Source organism: Arachis hypogaea, chromosome 14 (assembly GCF_003086295.3).
Source record: "Arachis hypogaea cultivar Tifrunner chromosome 14, arahy.Tifrunner.gnm2.J5K5, whole genome shotgun sequence".
Classification (NCBI taxonomy): domain Eukaryota; kingdom Viridiplantae; phylum Streptophyta; class Magnoliopsida; order Fabales; family Fabaceae; genus Arachis; species Arachis hypogaea.
Genome location: NC_092049.1, coordinates 35,635,096 through 35,652,315, shown reverse-complemented (window position 1 = coordinate 35,652,315; position 17,220 = coordinate 35,635,096). Strand labels below are relative to the sequence as shown.

General features: G+C 39.3%; 1 non-coding gene across 1 annotated transcript; it reads right to left on the bottom strand.

The window, feature by feature from the left end:
• Positions 1–4,111: 4,111 nt before the first annotated feature.
• Positions 4,112–4,215, bottom strand: LOC112746393 (small nucleolar RNA R71). Its single transcript, XR_003174279.1, has one exon. It is a non-coding gene; the product is annotated as a small nucleolar RNA R71 (small nucleolar RNA).
• Positions 4,216–17,220: the final 13,005 nt, after the last annotated feature.

The following is a 17,220-nucleotide window of genomic DNA, read 5'->3' as shown; positions in this document are numbered from 1 at the left end:
TGCCCAATTCTGGCGTCCAGCGCCAGAAAAGGATCAAAAACTGGAGTTGAACGCCCAAACTGGCATAAAAACTGGCGTTCAACTCCACAAATGGCCTCTGCACGTGACTCACTCAAATCTCAGCCCCAGCACACACCAAGTGGGCCCCAGAAGTGGACCTCTGCATCATCCATCATAGTCCACTCATATTTTGTAACCCTAGGCTACTAGTTTAGTATTTAAACAACTTTTAGAGACTTATTTTGTATCTCATGATATTTCAGATCTAAACTTTGTATTCTCTGACGGCATGAGTCTCTAAACCCCATTGTTGGGGGTGAGGAGCTCTGCTGTGTCTCAATGAATTAATGCAAGTATTTCTGTTTTCCATTCAAACACGCTTGTTCCTATCTAAGATGTTCATTCGCGCTTAACTGTGATGAAGGTGATGATCCGTGACATTCATCACCTTCCTCAAACCATGAACGTGTGCCTGACAACCACCTCCGTTCTATATCCGACTGAATGAGTATCTCTTAGATTCCTTAATCAGAATCTCCGTGGTATAAGCTAGAACTGATGGCGGCATTCATGAGAATCCGGAAAGTCTAAACCTTGTCTGTGGTATTCCAAGTAGGATTCAATGATTGAATGACTGTGACGAGCTTCAAACTCCTGAAGGCTGGGCGTTAGTGACGGACGCAAAAGGATAGTAAATCCTATTCCAACCGGATCGAGAACCAACCGGTGATTAGCCGTGCTGTGACAGAGCGCGTGAGTGTAGTTTTCACTGGAAGGATGGAAGGTAGCCATTGACAACGGTGATCCACCAACACACAGCTTGCCATAGGAGGACGTGTGATGCCAAGGCATCATAGGCTAGTTTCACTAGTATTTTTCTGTTAGTTTTAGTTGTTTTATGCATTTTCTTGAGCTTAAAGTAACCAAAAATGGTTAAATGAAGAACAAAGTAATGAACCATCCAAACAATATGATTTTGATGCAAATTCCATGAGTTTTAGTTATATTACTTAAATGCTATGAATGAAAGATTTCTCATAAAATTTTGCAAGACTTTGATGCAATTGTTTGGATGATTTCAGGGAAGAAGAGGCTAAGCAAGGAAGCAACAAAATCAATAAAGGAAGCTTGTATATCACATGTGGAGTTTAAGTTCCAGTTTAAGCCTAAACTGGAGCTTAAACGCCAAAATCATGAAGGATAAGAAATGCTGGGATTGAAGTTTAACCTCCAGTTTGACCTCAAACTGGAGGTTAAACGCCAGAATGAAAAGCCTCACTTAAGGAGCATTCCACGTTTAACCTCCAGTTTGACCTCAAACTGGAGGTTAAACGCCAGAATGAGTATGCCACCCAGGGAGGAGTTCCACGTTTAACCTCCAGTTTGACCTCAAACTGGAGGTTAAACGCCAGAACCAGGAAGAGTACCAGGGGCCATTCCACGTTTAAGCTCCAGTTTGACTTAAACTGGAGCTTAAACGTGTTCGATAGTTTCTTCACTCCAGGGTTGCTCTCTCCATCTCCACGTTTAACCTCCAGTTTGACCCCAAACTGGAGGTTAAACGTGTTCGACACCTCCAGGGCCACCATTCCAAGCTTCCACGTTTAACCTCCAGTTTGACTCAAACTGGAGGTTAAACGTGTTCGACCTCCAGGGCCACCATTCCAAGCTTCCACGTTTAACCTCCAGTTTGACTCAAACTGGAGGTTAAACGTGTTCGACCTCCAGGATTGCCTCATTCCTTTTCCACGTTTAACCTCCAGTTTAACCTTAAACTGGAGGTTAAACGTGTTCGACTACATTACTCTCCAGGGCTACCATTCTTCCATTTCCACGTTTAAGCTTCAGTTTAACCTTAACTGAAGCTTAAACGTGCTTCTACAAATAGCCTCACTGGAAGTGTCTGGCGTTTAAGTTGCAGTTTAAGCTTAAACTACAACTTAAACGCCACTCTTGAAAAGGGTTTCTGGGCCAAAAATATTGTGATTTAAGTTAGTCTTTGAGCACAATTATTAACTTAAACTTACTTTGGTATGAAACCCAATTGAATATCATGGTTTATGGGATTGGGCCTGAAGGATTGATGAGTTTGAAATCTCAATTTATTGAGTCATGTGTCATTATTTGATTATCACTAAGTTGGCTCAATAAATGTTACAGGATCTAGATCAACAACCTCATCAAGATTATGGATCATAAACCCAAGGCAAAAGGAAAGCAAGGAGAGGCCTCAAAGCCCAAGAAGCACAACTGAAGCTCAATATAGAAAGTGTATAAATAGGATAGAAGTTAAGTGAGAAAAAAAAAAGACTTTTTCTTTCACTTTTAGCTAGTTTTCCTTTTCTTTGTAATTGAATTCAGAGCTATGATTCACTAAACCCCCTTTCATTGGGTTAGGGAGCTCTATTGTAATTCAATGAATCAATAATAGTTTATCTTCTTCTTCAATCTTTTCTCTTGAATTTTGTTAGAAAGCTTCTCGATCTAATTCCATTGAGTAGTTGTCTTGGGAAAGAAACTACTCATACTTGGAATCCTTCGGAGCCTTGGGAAAGGAATGGAGGATTCATGCTAGAGAAGCTTTCTCACAGTGGATTGGATTGGGGTTTGGATGGATATTGTGACATGTAATCCTACCAAATTGTGGTTCATGAAATTGTGTGGTATAATCAGTGATCAAGCATCATCTCTTCTTATGAACATTTAAACCAAGGGATTGGGAATTTGTTTGTTTTTAGAGAGCATTGGTGAGCCAAGGAATTGGGATCCAATCATATAAGATTGCCAAGCAAAATTCAATGAATGCATTGGTTGAGGAAGAGATTTACATGTTTTGATTCGGAGATTTCAATATCTCCTAAACCCAATGAATTCCCCATTTCTGATTTCCACTTTCTCTTTACATTCTGCAATTTAATTCTTGCAATCATCCCCATTCCCTTTTTATTCCAGCAATTTACATTCTGCTCTTTAATTCATGCAATTTAAGATTCAGCCATTTAATTTTCTTGTCATTTACTTTTCCCGCCAATTTTACATTCCGCAATTCTCATCTCAAATCTTGATTCCGCTCAACTAGAACAAACTTCTAATCCGAATTGCTCACTCAACCAATCCTTGTGGGATTCGACCTCACTCTATTGTGAGTTTTTACTTGACGACGATAACCGGTGCACTTGCCGGAAGGAATTTTGCCGATCGTGCAATTTCCTAATCGTAGCATAACTAGTTTTATGCGCATCAAGTTTATGGCGCCGTTGCCGGGGATTGGTTTTCGATTGACAATTCTCAAATTGGAAGCTAACTAGATTGAGCAATTTTCTCTTGCGTTGTTAATTCTGTTCTAGATACTTGTTGAATTTTAATTTCTGCACTTGGTTACATGCTTTCCTTCGTTACGCCTTTAGATTCATGCAACTAACTCACTGACTCACTAACTGTTTGATTTAATTCCTCAATTGATCTAACCATACTCTTCCATTAACCAAGAGTATTTCACTTGTTTGTGTTTGAGTTGTGTTCTTGTATGACAGGTAGGAGAGGAGAGACATCAACTCCTCCATATACGGAACCAGAGAGGACTCTTCATAGACTTAGAAGGGAAGCAAGAGGGAAGAGAGTAGTGGGAGAAGAGGAATCTGAAGGAGAATCTGAGGACAATTTTGAGGAAGCTTTAGATCTTAACATGGATAGAGAAGTTCATAACCATGAGAGAGCTGATGGAAACAATGCCATCCCTGAGAGGAGGGTTCTGAGTTCATACATAAACCCAACCTCAGGGAATTGTGGTAGTAGCATCCAGAAACCACCCATTCAGGCCAACAATTTTGAGCTCAAGCCACAGCTAATATCACTTGTGGAGAATCATTGTTCCTTTGGAGGAAGTGCTAATGAAGACCCAAACCAACATCTCACAAAGTTCCTGAGAATTTGTGACACTGTGAAGTCTAATGGAGTCCAGGAAGATGCTTATAAATTGCTTTTGTTCCCATTTTCACTTAGGGACAAGGCAGCTAAGTGGCTGGAATCATTCCCAAGGGGGAGTCTAACCACATGGGATGAGGTGGAAGGCAAGTTTCTGGCACGTTTCTACCCTCCACAAAAGGTCAATAGGCTTCGATCTGAGGTTCAGACTTTTAGACAACAAGATGGTGAAACTCTCTACGAGGCATGGGAGAGATTCAAGGACTTGATAAGGAAATGCCCACCAAACATGTTCCATGATTGGGTGCAATTGCACATCTTCTATGATGGGCTCTCGTATGAATCAAGGAAGGCTGTAGACCATTCATCAGGAGGTTCATTGAACAAGAAAAAGACCGTGGAGGAAGCCATTGAAGTGATCGAGACAGTGGCTGAGAATGAGTACTACTATGCATCAGAAAGGCACAACACTAAGGGAGTCATGGAGCTGAACCATGTTGATACAATTCTAGCCCAAAACAAGGTGTTTGCCAAGCAACTAGCAGAGCTTACCAGGCAATTAGAAACAAAGCAAGTGGCTGCAATACACACACAAGATCAAGAGGAAGAAGGCATTGAAGGAGGTGATTGGGAAGAGGCCAATTATGTGGGAAACCAACAAAGGCAATCATATGATCCACATGCCAATACTTACAACCCAGGCTGGAGAAACCACCCAAACTTTGGGTGGGGAAACCAACAAACCCAACCACAAAACCACAAACCTTACAACCACAACCAACAAAACAATTCCACATACCAAAACTCCAACCAAAGATCATACCAAGCCACACAAAACACTTACCCCCAATCATCATATCATGGCCAAAATGATCAACATACCCAACCTAATCCGAACCAACAATTTCAAGATCAATTAAACCGGATGGAAGGAATAATGGCAACCATGAGCCAAGACATAATTGAATTGAAGAGCTTCAGGGATGATGTGAGAACTACCTTAAGAAAACATGGTGAAAAACTCAAATGGATGGAATCTCTAGTAGGAGAGCTATCTCGACAGGCCCCCAAATCAACTGCAGTGTTCCCTAGTGACACAGAAAAGAATCCTAAAGGGGAACAAAAGAGAGTAAGATGGGAAGAATGCAAGGCCATCACCTTATTGAAGGAAGTCTCAGAAGAAGGAATCAGGTCCTCACAGCAGGAACCAGAAATCTTGAAAGAAGATGTGGAAGAAGTTAAGCAGGAAAGTGGAACTGAGCAAGCCAAGGATCTGCAAAAAGGCATGATGGAAGTATACCAACCAAAAGCACCATTTCCTGAGAGGTTAGGAGGAGGTGAAAAAAGGAAAACCTATTCAAGGTTTCTAGAGACATTTAATTCTCTGCATGTCAATATTCCTTTTCTTGAGATTCTTCATCAAATGCCCACACACATCAAGTATTTAAAGGAATTGTTAAGCAAGAAAAGAGTTTTGAAGGGAGGACAAACTGTAACAATGAACAAAGAATGCAGTGCTCTCATCAAGAAGGACACCCTCTCTAAGAAAACGGACCCAGGAAGTTTTCATATCCCTTGCATCATTGGGGAAACAAAAATTGACAGAGGATTCTGTGATCTAGGAGCTAGCATAAATGTGATGCCTCTAACTCTTATGAAGAGGCTACAACTGAACGAGGTGAGGTCCACTGATGTAATCATACAACTGGCTGACAAAACTCAGAAGCAAGCTGAAGGGGTAGTTGAAAATATGCTGGTGAAAGTAGGAGATTATTATTTCCCCACAGACTTTGTCATTGTGGACATGGAGGAAAGCTATTTACACCCTATCATTCTGGGCAGACCATTTCTAGCCACTACTAGAGCACTCATAGATGTAGAACAAGGAGAACTAATTCTGAGAATATATGATGAACAGCTCATTTTCAAAGTCTTCAAACCTGCATCTGAGCCTGAACCAGAATCTGAAAAGCCTAAAGATGATAGTAGCCATCCGTGTTTGGAGGAAAGTAATCCAGCAGCTGAGACTCTAAAACAGTCATTGGAAGGCAAACAAGAGTTACAAGAGTTAGAGCCACAAGAAGCAGTGGAAACAGATCAGAAGGATCCTCCCGACATAAAGGTCAATAAAGAAATCCTCAAGAGAAAGGGGAGAGTGATAGGGAGATTGCCAAGAGGATGGAGAAACAAGAAAATTCCCACTGAAGGTTTTTCTCCAGGAGATAAAGTGATCTCAAGTCATTATCTGCCAATCCCACCTGGCCTCAAGACCATTCCTTCTCAGCTCCCTCAAGTGTTCACAATCAAGAAAGTTCTTTCTATGGAACATTTAGAGGTCATGAATGAATCAAGAGGGGACGTTTTCATAGTAAGAGGAGAAGACGTCAAGCACTACAATCCACCCTAACAAGGGACAACCGTCAAGCTAGTGACGTTAAAGAAGCGCTTCATGGGAGGCAACCCATGTTTTTAGTATCCTTAACCTTTAGTGCTTTGCTTTACTTCTAATAAAGCATGGTTTCTTATGCATGAACTTGAATCCTCAGGACAACTATTGATTAAGTGCACTACACCTGGCATGTAAATTACAATTGGTCTCTAAGTTTGGTGTGCCTAATGGCACTCCCAAATCTTACTCAAATTGAATTCCATCTTTATTTCAAGGTGCACAACCAAACATTAAGTTTGGTGTTCTTTTTGAACACAGTTTATGAAAAGCAAGAAGTTCCTCTGGATTTCAAAATTCATGACAAGTATACCATTCATATGTTTTAATGCTTTAGTTTCAATTACTTAGGGTAGTCACTTGGTTTAGAATCAAAGAGCCAAGGTGACTATGATTTATTAGAAATATGCACACTCATTAAGGACAACCAATATGGATTTCATGTCATCAGGAGACTTAACCAAAAACTAAGTTTGGTGTCCAAATAATAAGTGTGCATACATGTAGAAGTCACGGCTATAAGCTCATAAAGACAAGCATTGCTTTACATGTGCAAATACTATTCATAATTCACATGGACCGAAAAAAATGATAGCAATTTTGTTTGTTTGTGCAGGTACAAAAGAAAAGACAAAAATGGAGGAAAAAGACAAAGGAAGCACAAGTAGTCAAAAAGAGGCAGGAAGCAAGAAGAAGCAGGATCCCAAGAATTAAGAAGAACCAAGCAATAAATAAGAGGTGGTCTCGTTCCTTAATAATCAAATGATAATTGGTGACTTGTCTTTATGAATGTTTTCATCATAAGTCATTTAAGTGTTAGGTGGAGTCGTTGTATGAGTCGTTTTTTTTTTAGTATGTGTGTTTGTTTAGTGCTTTGAATAAAGTGAATGCCTAGATGTTTGGATATAACTTCACCTTCTTAAACAAATGCTTGCCATGCTTGTTCTGTTTCCAAAAATAAAAGAAAAGTTTGAACAAAAGTAACTTGGCTAAATTAGTGACAAATCAAGTAGAATTAAGTGGTGGTATGCATGCTTGATTGTTTAGTCACATCACTAAAATTAGAGTGTAGAATTATCATTTTTTTATGTAGAAGTAAAAATTGTCTATGGATCTTGATGAATAAATGTCTTTGGCCATGAAAAAGAAAGAAAAAGGAAAGGAAAAAGCCACGGAAAAAGGCAACCAAAAAGCAAAAAAATTGAGAAAATAAGCTAGGCACCAATGGTTTGAACTTCTGAGACAAATGCCTGTGGTGTTTATGTATTAAGGATATGCTTGGATGAATAGGTTCTGAGGAGTGTTTCAACACTTGGTAACTTGGGTTAACTAACCCGGGATTATCAACCAAAAGTCCACTATAAAGAGCAACCTAAATACAAAACATTTAGTCACACAAAGAGGTGCTGGGCACCAATGTCTCAAGAAGAAATGTGAACTAAAATGCCTAAGGTGGATATGTGTAGTGCACTGATAAGAAAAAGAAAATGCCAAAGGCTTGTGCAACACATAACACTAAGCAAACAAGGAGCAAAAGAAGCTCTAAGAAAAAGAAAAGAAAAACAAAGAAGAGAAAAGTGCCAAGGACATAAGAATAACAAGAGGCCATAGCAATTTTTGATGGATGCAATGAAAAAGTGATAATCTTACCTGATAAGTATGAAAAAGTGATGCTGCAACTTTCTGCATAAAACCCTTCTGATGAACTTCAAATGCTTGCTAATATAGCCAATGTAATTGCTTTCTGTTTCATACTTTCTTCTCAATTAACTCAGGACTTGCTTAGGGACAAGCAAGTATTAAGTTTGGTGTTGTGATGCCAAGGCATCATAGGCTAGTTTCACTAGTATTTTTCTGTTAGTTTTAGTTGTTTTATGCATTTTCTTGAGCTTAAAGTAACCAAAAATGGTTAAATGAAGAACAAAGTAATGAACCATCCAAACAATATGATTTTGATGCAAATTCCATGAGTTTTAGTTATATTACTTAAATGCTATGAATGAAAGATTTCTCATAAAATTTTGCAAGACTTTGATGCAATTGTTTGGATGATTTCAGGGAAGAAGAGGCTAAGCAAGGAAGCAACAAAATCAATAAAGGAAGCTTGTATATCACATGTGGAGTTTAAGTTCCAGTTTAAGCCTAAACTGGAGCTTAAACGCCAAAATCATGAAGGATAAGAAATGCTGGGATTGAAGTTTAACCTCCAGTTTGACCTCAAACTGGAGGTTAAACGCCAGAATGAAAAGCCTCACTTAAGGAGCATTCCACGTTTAACCTCCAGTTTGACCTCAAACTGGAGGTTAAACGCCAGAATGAGTATGCCACCCAGGGAGGAGTTCCACGTTTAACCTCCAGTTTGACCTCAAACTGGAGGTTAAACGCCAGAACCAGGAAGAGTACCAGGGGCCATTCCACGTTTAAGCTCCAGTTTGACTTAAACTGGAGCTTAAACGTGTTCGATAGTTTCTTCACTCCAGGGTTGCTCTCTCCATCTCCACGTTTAACCTCCAGTTTGACCCCAAACTGGAGGTTAAACGTGTTCGACACCTCCAGGGCCACCATTCCAAGCTTCCACGTTTAACCTCCAGTTTGACTCAAACTGGAGGTTAAACGTGTTCGACCTCCAGGGCCACCATTCCAAGCTTCCACGTTTAACCTCCAGTTTGACTCAAACTGGAGGTTAAACGTGTTCGACCTCCAGGATTGCCTCATTCCTTTTCCACGTTTAACCTCCAGTTTAACCTTAAACTGGAGGTTAAACGTGTTCGACTACATTACTCTCCAGGGCTACCATTCTTCCATTTCCACGTTTAAGCTTCAGTTTAACCTTAACTGAAGCTTAAACGTGCTTCTACAAATAGCCTCACTGGAAGTGTCTGGCGTTTAAGTTGCAGTTTAAGCTTAAACTACAACTTAAACGCCACTCTTGAAAAGGGTTTCTGGGCCAAAAATATTGTGATTTAAGTTAGTCTTTGAGCACAATTATTAACTTAAACTTACTTTGGTATGAAACCCAATTGAATATCATGGTTTATGGGATTGGGCCTGAAGGATTGATGAGTTTGAAATCTCAATTTATTGAGTCATGTGTCATTATTTGATTATCACTAAGTTGGCTCAATAAATGTTACAGGATCTGGATCAACAACCTCATCAAGATTATGGATCATAAACCCAAGGCAAAAGGAAAGCAAGGAGAGGCCTCAAAGCCCAAGAAGCACAACTGAAGCTCAATATAGAAAGTGTATAAATAGGATAGAAGTTAAGTGAGAAAAAAAAAAACTTTACTTTCACTTTTAGCTAGTTTTCCTTTTCTTTGTAATTGAATTCAGAGCTATGATTCACTAAACCCCCTTTCATTGGGTTAGGGAGCTCTATTGTAATTCAATGAATCAATAATAGTTTATCTTCTTCTTCAATCTTTTCTCTTGAATTTTGTTAGAAAGCTTCTCGATCTAATTCCATTGAGTAGTTGTCTTGGGAAAGAAACTACTCATACTTGGAATCCTTCGGAGCCTTGGGAAAGGAATGGAGGATTCATGCTAGAGAAGCTTTCTCACAGTGGATTGGATTGGGGTTTGGATGGATATTGTGACATGTAATCCTACCAAATTGTGGTTCATGAAATTGTGTGGTATAATCAGTGATCAAGCATCATCTCTTCTTATGAACATTTAAACCAAGGGATTGGGAATTTGTTTGTTTTTAGAGAGCATTGGTGAGCCAAGGAATTGGGATCCAATCATATAAGATTGCCAAGCAAAATTCAATGAATGCATTGGTTGAGGAAGAGATTTACATGTTTTGATTCGGAGATTTCAATATCTCCTAAACCCAATGAATTCCCCATTTCTGATTTCCACTCTCTCTTTACATTCTGCAATTTAATTCTTGCAATCATCCCCATTCCCTTTTTATTCCAGCAATTTACATTCTGCTCTTTAATTCATGCAATTTAAGATTCAGCCATTTAATTTTCTTGTCATTTACTTTTCCCGCCAATTTTACATTCCGCAATTCTCATCTCAAATCTTGATTCCGCTCAACTAGAACAAACTTCTAATCCGAATTGCTCACTCAACCAATCCTTGTGGGATTCGACCTCACTCTATTGTGAGTTTTTACTTGACGACGATAACCGGTGCACTTGCCGGAAGGAATTTTGCCGATCGTGCAATTTCCTAATCGTAGCATAACTAGTTTTATGCGCATCAAGTTTATGATATCCAATGAGATACGATCTAAATTTTTCAAATGCAAAGACTATTGCCAAGAGTTCTTTTTCAGTGGTTGTGTAATTCCTTTGGTTAGCATTCAAGACTTTACTGGCATAATAAATCACATGTACCAAATTGTCTTTCCTTTGTCCTAACACTGCCCCAATAGCAAGGTCTGATGCATCACACATCAGTTCAAACGGTAAGTTCCAATCAGGTGGGGCAATGATAGGTGCAGAGGAAAGTTTTTGCTTCAAAAGTTCAAAAGCTAGCATGCAATTTCCATCAAATACAAAGGGTGTATCAGAGACAAGCAAGTTACTCAAAGGTTTGGCTATTTTAGAAAAGTCTCTAATAAACCTTCTGTAAAAACCAGCGTGGCCCAAAAAGCTCCTAACTGCCTTGACATTACTTGGTGGAGGTAGTTTTTCAATGATTTCCACCTTAGCTCTGTCCACCTCCATGCCTCTATTAGAGATTTTGTGGCCAAGGACTATTCCTTCTGTGACCATGAAATGACACTTTTCCCAGTTTAAGACTAGGTTAGTCTCTTGGCACCTCTTAAGCACCAAGGCAAGGTGGTGTAGGCAGCTGGGAAAAGAATCCCCAAACACAGAAAAATCGTCCATGAAGACCTCAATAAATTTTTCAATCATGTCCGAAAAGATGGACAACATGCATCTTTGGAAAGTGGCAGGTGCATTGCACAATCCAAAGGGCATGCGTCTATAAGCAAAAACTCCATATGGACAAACGAATGATGTTTTCTCTTGATCACTAGGATCAACTACTATTTGGTTGTATCCTGAATATCCATCCAAGAAACAATAGTAAGCATGTCCGGCAAGCCTTTCAAGCATCTGATCCATGAATGGGAGTGGGAAATGATCTTTTCTGGTGGCTTCATTGAGCTTCCTGTAGTCTATGCACATCCTCCACCCAGTAACAGTTCTTGTGGGTATGAGTTCGTTCTTCTCATTTGGCACCACCGTTATGCCACCTTTCTTGGGAACTACATGGATGGGACTAACCCATGGGCTATCAGAAATGGGGTAGATTACCCCTGCCTGCCATAACTTCCTCACTTCCTTTTGTACCACTTCTTTCATGACGGGGTTCAATCTTCTTTGAGCTTGAATGGAAGGTCTAGCATCTTCTTCTAACAAGATTTTATGCATGCATATGGATGAACTTATCCCCTTCAAATCAGCTAGGGTCCATCCAATGGCATCTTGATGAGTTTGCAGCACCTTGATCAATTCTTCTTCTTGTTCTTGGCTTAAGGCCGAGCTAATGATAACAGGGTGACTCTCATCACTACCCAAGTATGCATACTTGAGATTAGGGGGCAATGCTTTGAGCTCAGGTTTTGGTGCTTCCTTTTCTTCTTTCACTTTCTCTGGCTTGCTTAGCATAGTTGTGTCAGCATCCTTGATATCACTAACTTCAATATCCTTAGTGAACTCCTCCTCTGCCACTTCCTTTATTGTTTCCTCAAAAGTTTCTTGTACTGCAATGTCCACTACATCAACCCTCATGCATTCCCTTAGTGATTCTGATGGATAGCTCATTGCCTTGAATACATTAAACACCAATTTCTCATCATGGAGTCTAAGAGTGAGTTCACCCTTTTGTACATCTATGATGGCTCCAGCAGTAGCTAGGAAGGGTCTCCCCAGAATTATCGAAGCCTTGGCTTCTTCCTCCATATCTAACACCACAAAATCAGCAGGAAATATAAATTCTCCCACCTTCACCAACAAATCCTCAACTATCCCATGAGGGAATTTAAAAGATCGATCTGCCAATTGGAGGGCCATTCTGGTTGGTTTGGCTTCTTCAATCTTCATTCTTTTCATCATTTTTAGCGACATCAAATTGATGCTGGCCCCTAAATCACACAAGGCCTTCTCCACCATGACTTCTCCTATAATACAGGGGATTTGGAAACTGCCTGGGTCCTTCAATTTTTGAGGCAATTTGTGCTGAATGATGGCACTGCATTCTTCAGTTAACAACACAGTTTCCTCATTTCTCCAGCTTCTCTTCTTGGTCATCAATTCTTTTAAGAATTTTGCATAGAGTGGCATTTGCTCTATTGCTTCAGAAGACAGAGGAAAGCAGAGATTCAGAGGACAAAGCATCTCCAAAACTCCAACATATTCTCCATTACTGCACAACAAGTAACTTTTAATTTATGCTCTACTGGTTATTCACAATTCAATTGATAAACATAATTGACTTCCTGACTAAGATTTACAAGATAACCATAGATTGCTTCAAACCAACAATCTCCGTGGGATTCGACCTTTACTCACGTAAGGTATTACTTGGACGACCCAGTGCACTTGCTGGTCATGTGTGCGAAATTGTAAGAGAGTAACAATTTTGTGCACCACTGTTCCGATGCCAGGCAACGCGAACGCGTGGATCACGCGGACGCGTGACCTGGCAGAAACGCAATCCACGCAAATGCGTGGACAACGCTTCCGCGACCTGTATGTACCAGAATACACTGGGGGCAATTTCTAGGTTGTTTTTGACCCAGTTTTCGGCCCGAAAAACACATATTAGAGGCTATAAAGTGGGAAAATGCATCCATTCATAAACATCAGCTCATAATTCACAATTTTAGTTTTAGATGTAGTTTTTAGAGGGAGAGGTTCTCTCCTCTCTCTTAGGATTTAGGATTAGGATTTCTCTTAGGATTTAGGATTTTATCTTCTTCAATCAGGTTCAATATTCCTTTTATATTTTTATTTATTCTAATACTTTTATTCGTATCTGATTTATGTTGCCAAATTGGCTTATGAACCATTCATGTTATGATTTTCTTTATTTAATATAATTTGAGGTATTTCAGACTTATGATTGCTCTCTTTAATTTATTAATGTTCTCGATTTATCCAAATTATTTTCATTCAAGTAGAATTTCTTCCCTTTTGTCTTTGGTTAAGTAATTGGTAACACTTGAGTTGTCAAACTCAGCAGTGATTGAAATTGGCAGATTACTAATTGATCTGGATTGCTCTAAAGCTAGTCTTCCCACAGGGATTGACTAGGACTTGAGGATCAAGCTAATTAGTCCACTTGATTTTTCTTTGCTTTAGTAAAGGTTAACTTAGTGGGATTAAAACCCAATTCTCATCACATATGATAAGGATAACAAGGACAGGATTTCCAGTTCCAATACCTTGCCAAGAGTTTATTTTATTATTACTATTTTTTTTTCTTATCATTTGGCATACTTCTTCCTTACTTTCAAAATCCCCAATTTACAAGACTCATAACCAATAATAAGAACACCTCCCTGCAATTCCTTGAGAAGACGACCCGAGGTTTAAATACTCGGTTATCAATTTTAAAGAGGTTTTTTACTTGTGACAACCAAAACTTTTGTAAGAAAGGTTGATTGCTTGGTTTAGTAACTATACTTGCAACGAGAATTTACTATAACTTCTAAACCATCAATCTTCAGTTCTTCAAAATGGCACCGTTGCCCGGGAATTGTAAACGTGTGCCTTATTATTGGTTATTGTAAATATTTGCTTTTTGCTTGTTTATTTGTTTTTATTTTTGTTTTTATTTTTGCTTTTTCATAAATTAAGAGGTTATTGGTTTTATTTAGTTATTAAAAATTTTTCAAAAATTTGTTCTTGGTGTTCATCTTGATCTTCAAGTTGTTCTTCGTGTTCATCTTGACCTTCAAGTTATTCTTAGTTGTTTTCTTCGTTTTGAACTAAAAATTTTTAAGTTTACTGTCATTTTATTGTTTTTCTCTTTCCTCATTAAATTCAAAAATTCAAAATTTAAAACTCAAATTTCAAATTTCAAATTTTAATTCTCAAAATTCAAATTTAAAAAATTTTAAATTCAAATTTCAAAATTTCAAATTTCAATTCTCAAAATTCAAATTAAAAAAAATTCAAATTCAAATTTCAAAATTCAAATCTTTTTCAAAAAATCATATCTTTTTCAAAATCTTATCTTATCTTATTTCAAAAATCAAATTTCAAAATTCAATATTTAAATTTCAAATTTCAAAATTTAATTTTCAAATTTCAAAATTTAAATTTCAATAACCTTTTAATTTAAAATTTGTTTTTATTTTCGTTTTTTATTTTTATTTACTATTATGAATTCTCACCCCTCTCGCTTTGAGTTTGGTCCCAATGCTATTGCAAGGAATGGAAATTATAACAGGAACATGCATCAAGGTCAAAACAATCAGAGATGGAAGGAGCCACAAGGATCTGATCAACCCTTTAGGCAACAACACCCTCCAAGATACCATAGACCATGACCATTCCACAATGCATGTCAAAACAACAGTTATGGTGGACCCTTCTCTGACAACCAACACCCACCTAACTGCTATAGTCAAGAGCCATTCCAAGGTGCATACTAAGACGATAGATATGGTGGACCCCCATCATATACTTATGACACACCTCCTCAACATCATTTTGGACCACCATACTCACAAGCCCCTTACCACCAAACACCCTCATATGATCCTAACCCTCATCCACCATACCAACCACCTTATGAACCATGTGAACCATATATAGAACCACCCCAATTTTAACCCAATTACTCCCAAGAACCACACCTCCATATGCACCATATCCATATCCATCAATCCAAGAGCCTTATGGTCCTACTTATGATACCCAAGCGGAACAAGAATTAACAGATCGTCTCAAGGAAACAGTGGATCAATTTCATGCAACCCTTCATCAATTGGAGCAAGCGATACATCAATTAGCTTCCCGGCGTTCGGACACTCAAGAAATCCCCATGGCTTCATGTGGACAATCTAATGAAGAACGTAGCATGAAGGAGACATTAGAAACTCCGGTGGACAGTAAGGAGCATGAATTTGTACTGGAACAAGTGGAGGAAGCCGGAATTATTAAAGAAGAAGAAGTGGTTGAAGACTTGGGAGATGCAGAACCTCCATGGGAAAGTCCAGTCATAGAACCTCCTTCCAAGACATTTGAATTTGATGCCAAAGAGGGTGTACAACCTCCAAGGCATGTCATGGTTAAGGAATTGGAAGAGGTCGATCAAGAGATAGAGATTCAAAAAGAAGAAGCACAACCTCCCATGCCCTTGGAAAGCAGTAAAGAGGAGATTGAATTGGAAGAAAGCTACCAAGAGGAAGAGGTTAAAATTGAAGAAGCTTACAAGGAGATGGATGTTGTCAGAAAAGAGCACAAGAGAGTGGAGCTTGCAAGTTCATTAGAAACACCTCTCCCAAGGCCATTACCGTCCAACACAACGTTCAAGTGGGTAAAATTCTTATCCTTGACCTTTACCTTCCCACTTGAATATGGGCTACTGGAGACAGATGGTCAACTTAGAGCTCTTTGTGGCATTAAGAGTAAGAGGAAGATGGTCAGTGGTAAGAATTGTCCTGCAAGGTTCATTATGGTTGGAAGCTTTAAGTTTAAACGCAAAGGTTGGTGTAGAGCTCAATTGAATGGGTCTAGGAAGTTGTTTGGACGCTTCACTGAGAATTCTAAAGCTGAACCACCCGGATGGAATCATGATAATCAACTTGAAGACGGGTGTAGAAACAAGATTTGGGATCCCGGAGGCCATTGGAATTACAAACATTGGTGGAGATTCCTGGATGAGTTCAAGCACAAGCCACCATAACAGGGAGCTCACCAAATGTCCAACTTAAGGACTTTAACTAAAAGTGCTAGGTGGGAGACAACCCACCATGGTATGATCGTTCATGTTTCAGTTTTATTTTGTTTTGTCTGTTTTTATATTATATTACTTTCATTGAACCTGAATATTATTCATAGCATTTGCATCAGCACTGCATACTGCATTAATAAAATAAAATAAAAACGCACGCGACGCGGCAGCGTCGCTGACGCGTCCGCGTCACAAGTACATTAGGAGAAAAGAAAAGTGAACAGAGAGTCACGCGAGAGGGCGTGGCTGGAGGCGTGCCTTTGGCACAAATTGATCCACGCGACCGCGTCGCCGACGTGGCCGTGTCATTTGAAAAATAGCCTCCCCACGCGTCCGCGTCACCCACGCGAACTCGTGGCTCTGTAAAATCGACGTAAAGGGGTGTATGGCAGAATGTTGGGCTGGAACGTGGCTGGACTCGTGCTAGAAGCACAAGCCCTCCCATGCAAATGCGTGCCCCACGCGTTCGCGTCATTTTTAAAAGAATGGCCATCCACGCGATCGCGTCAACCACGCGATCGCGTCAACCACGCGACCGCGTCACCCAGTTTTTTGGCAAAAATGCATTTCAAACAGAGAGTTGTGCGAATGCGAGGCTGCACTCGCGCCACTAGCACAAATCGAGTCACGCGATCGCGTGACCCACGCGTCTGCGTCACCTGACCTTATCACGCACCATGCGACCGCGTCGCCTGCGCCGCACAACTTATCCAGATCAGCGCCAATTATCTTGTCTTTTCTTTTCTAATCCTAATCTCTTCTATCTTTTTCTTTTTCTTCTTTCTTTCTTACTTTATTTCTTTCACTTCTCATTCTTTTTCACCTTCATTTTATTTTACTTAATTACATATTTCATTTACTGCATCTTAATTTTGCGCATATTTTTTTTATTTTCTTTTCTAAAATTATTATTTTTTT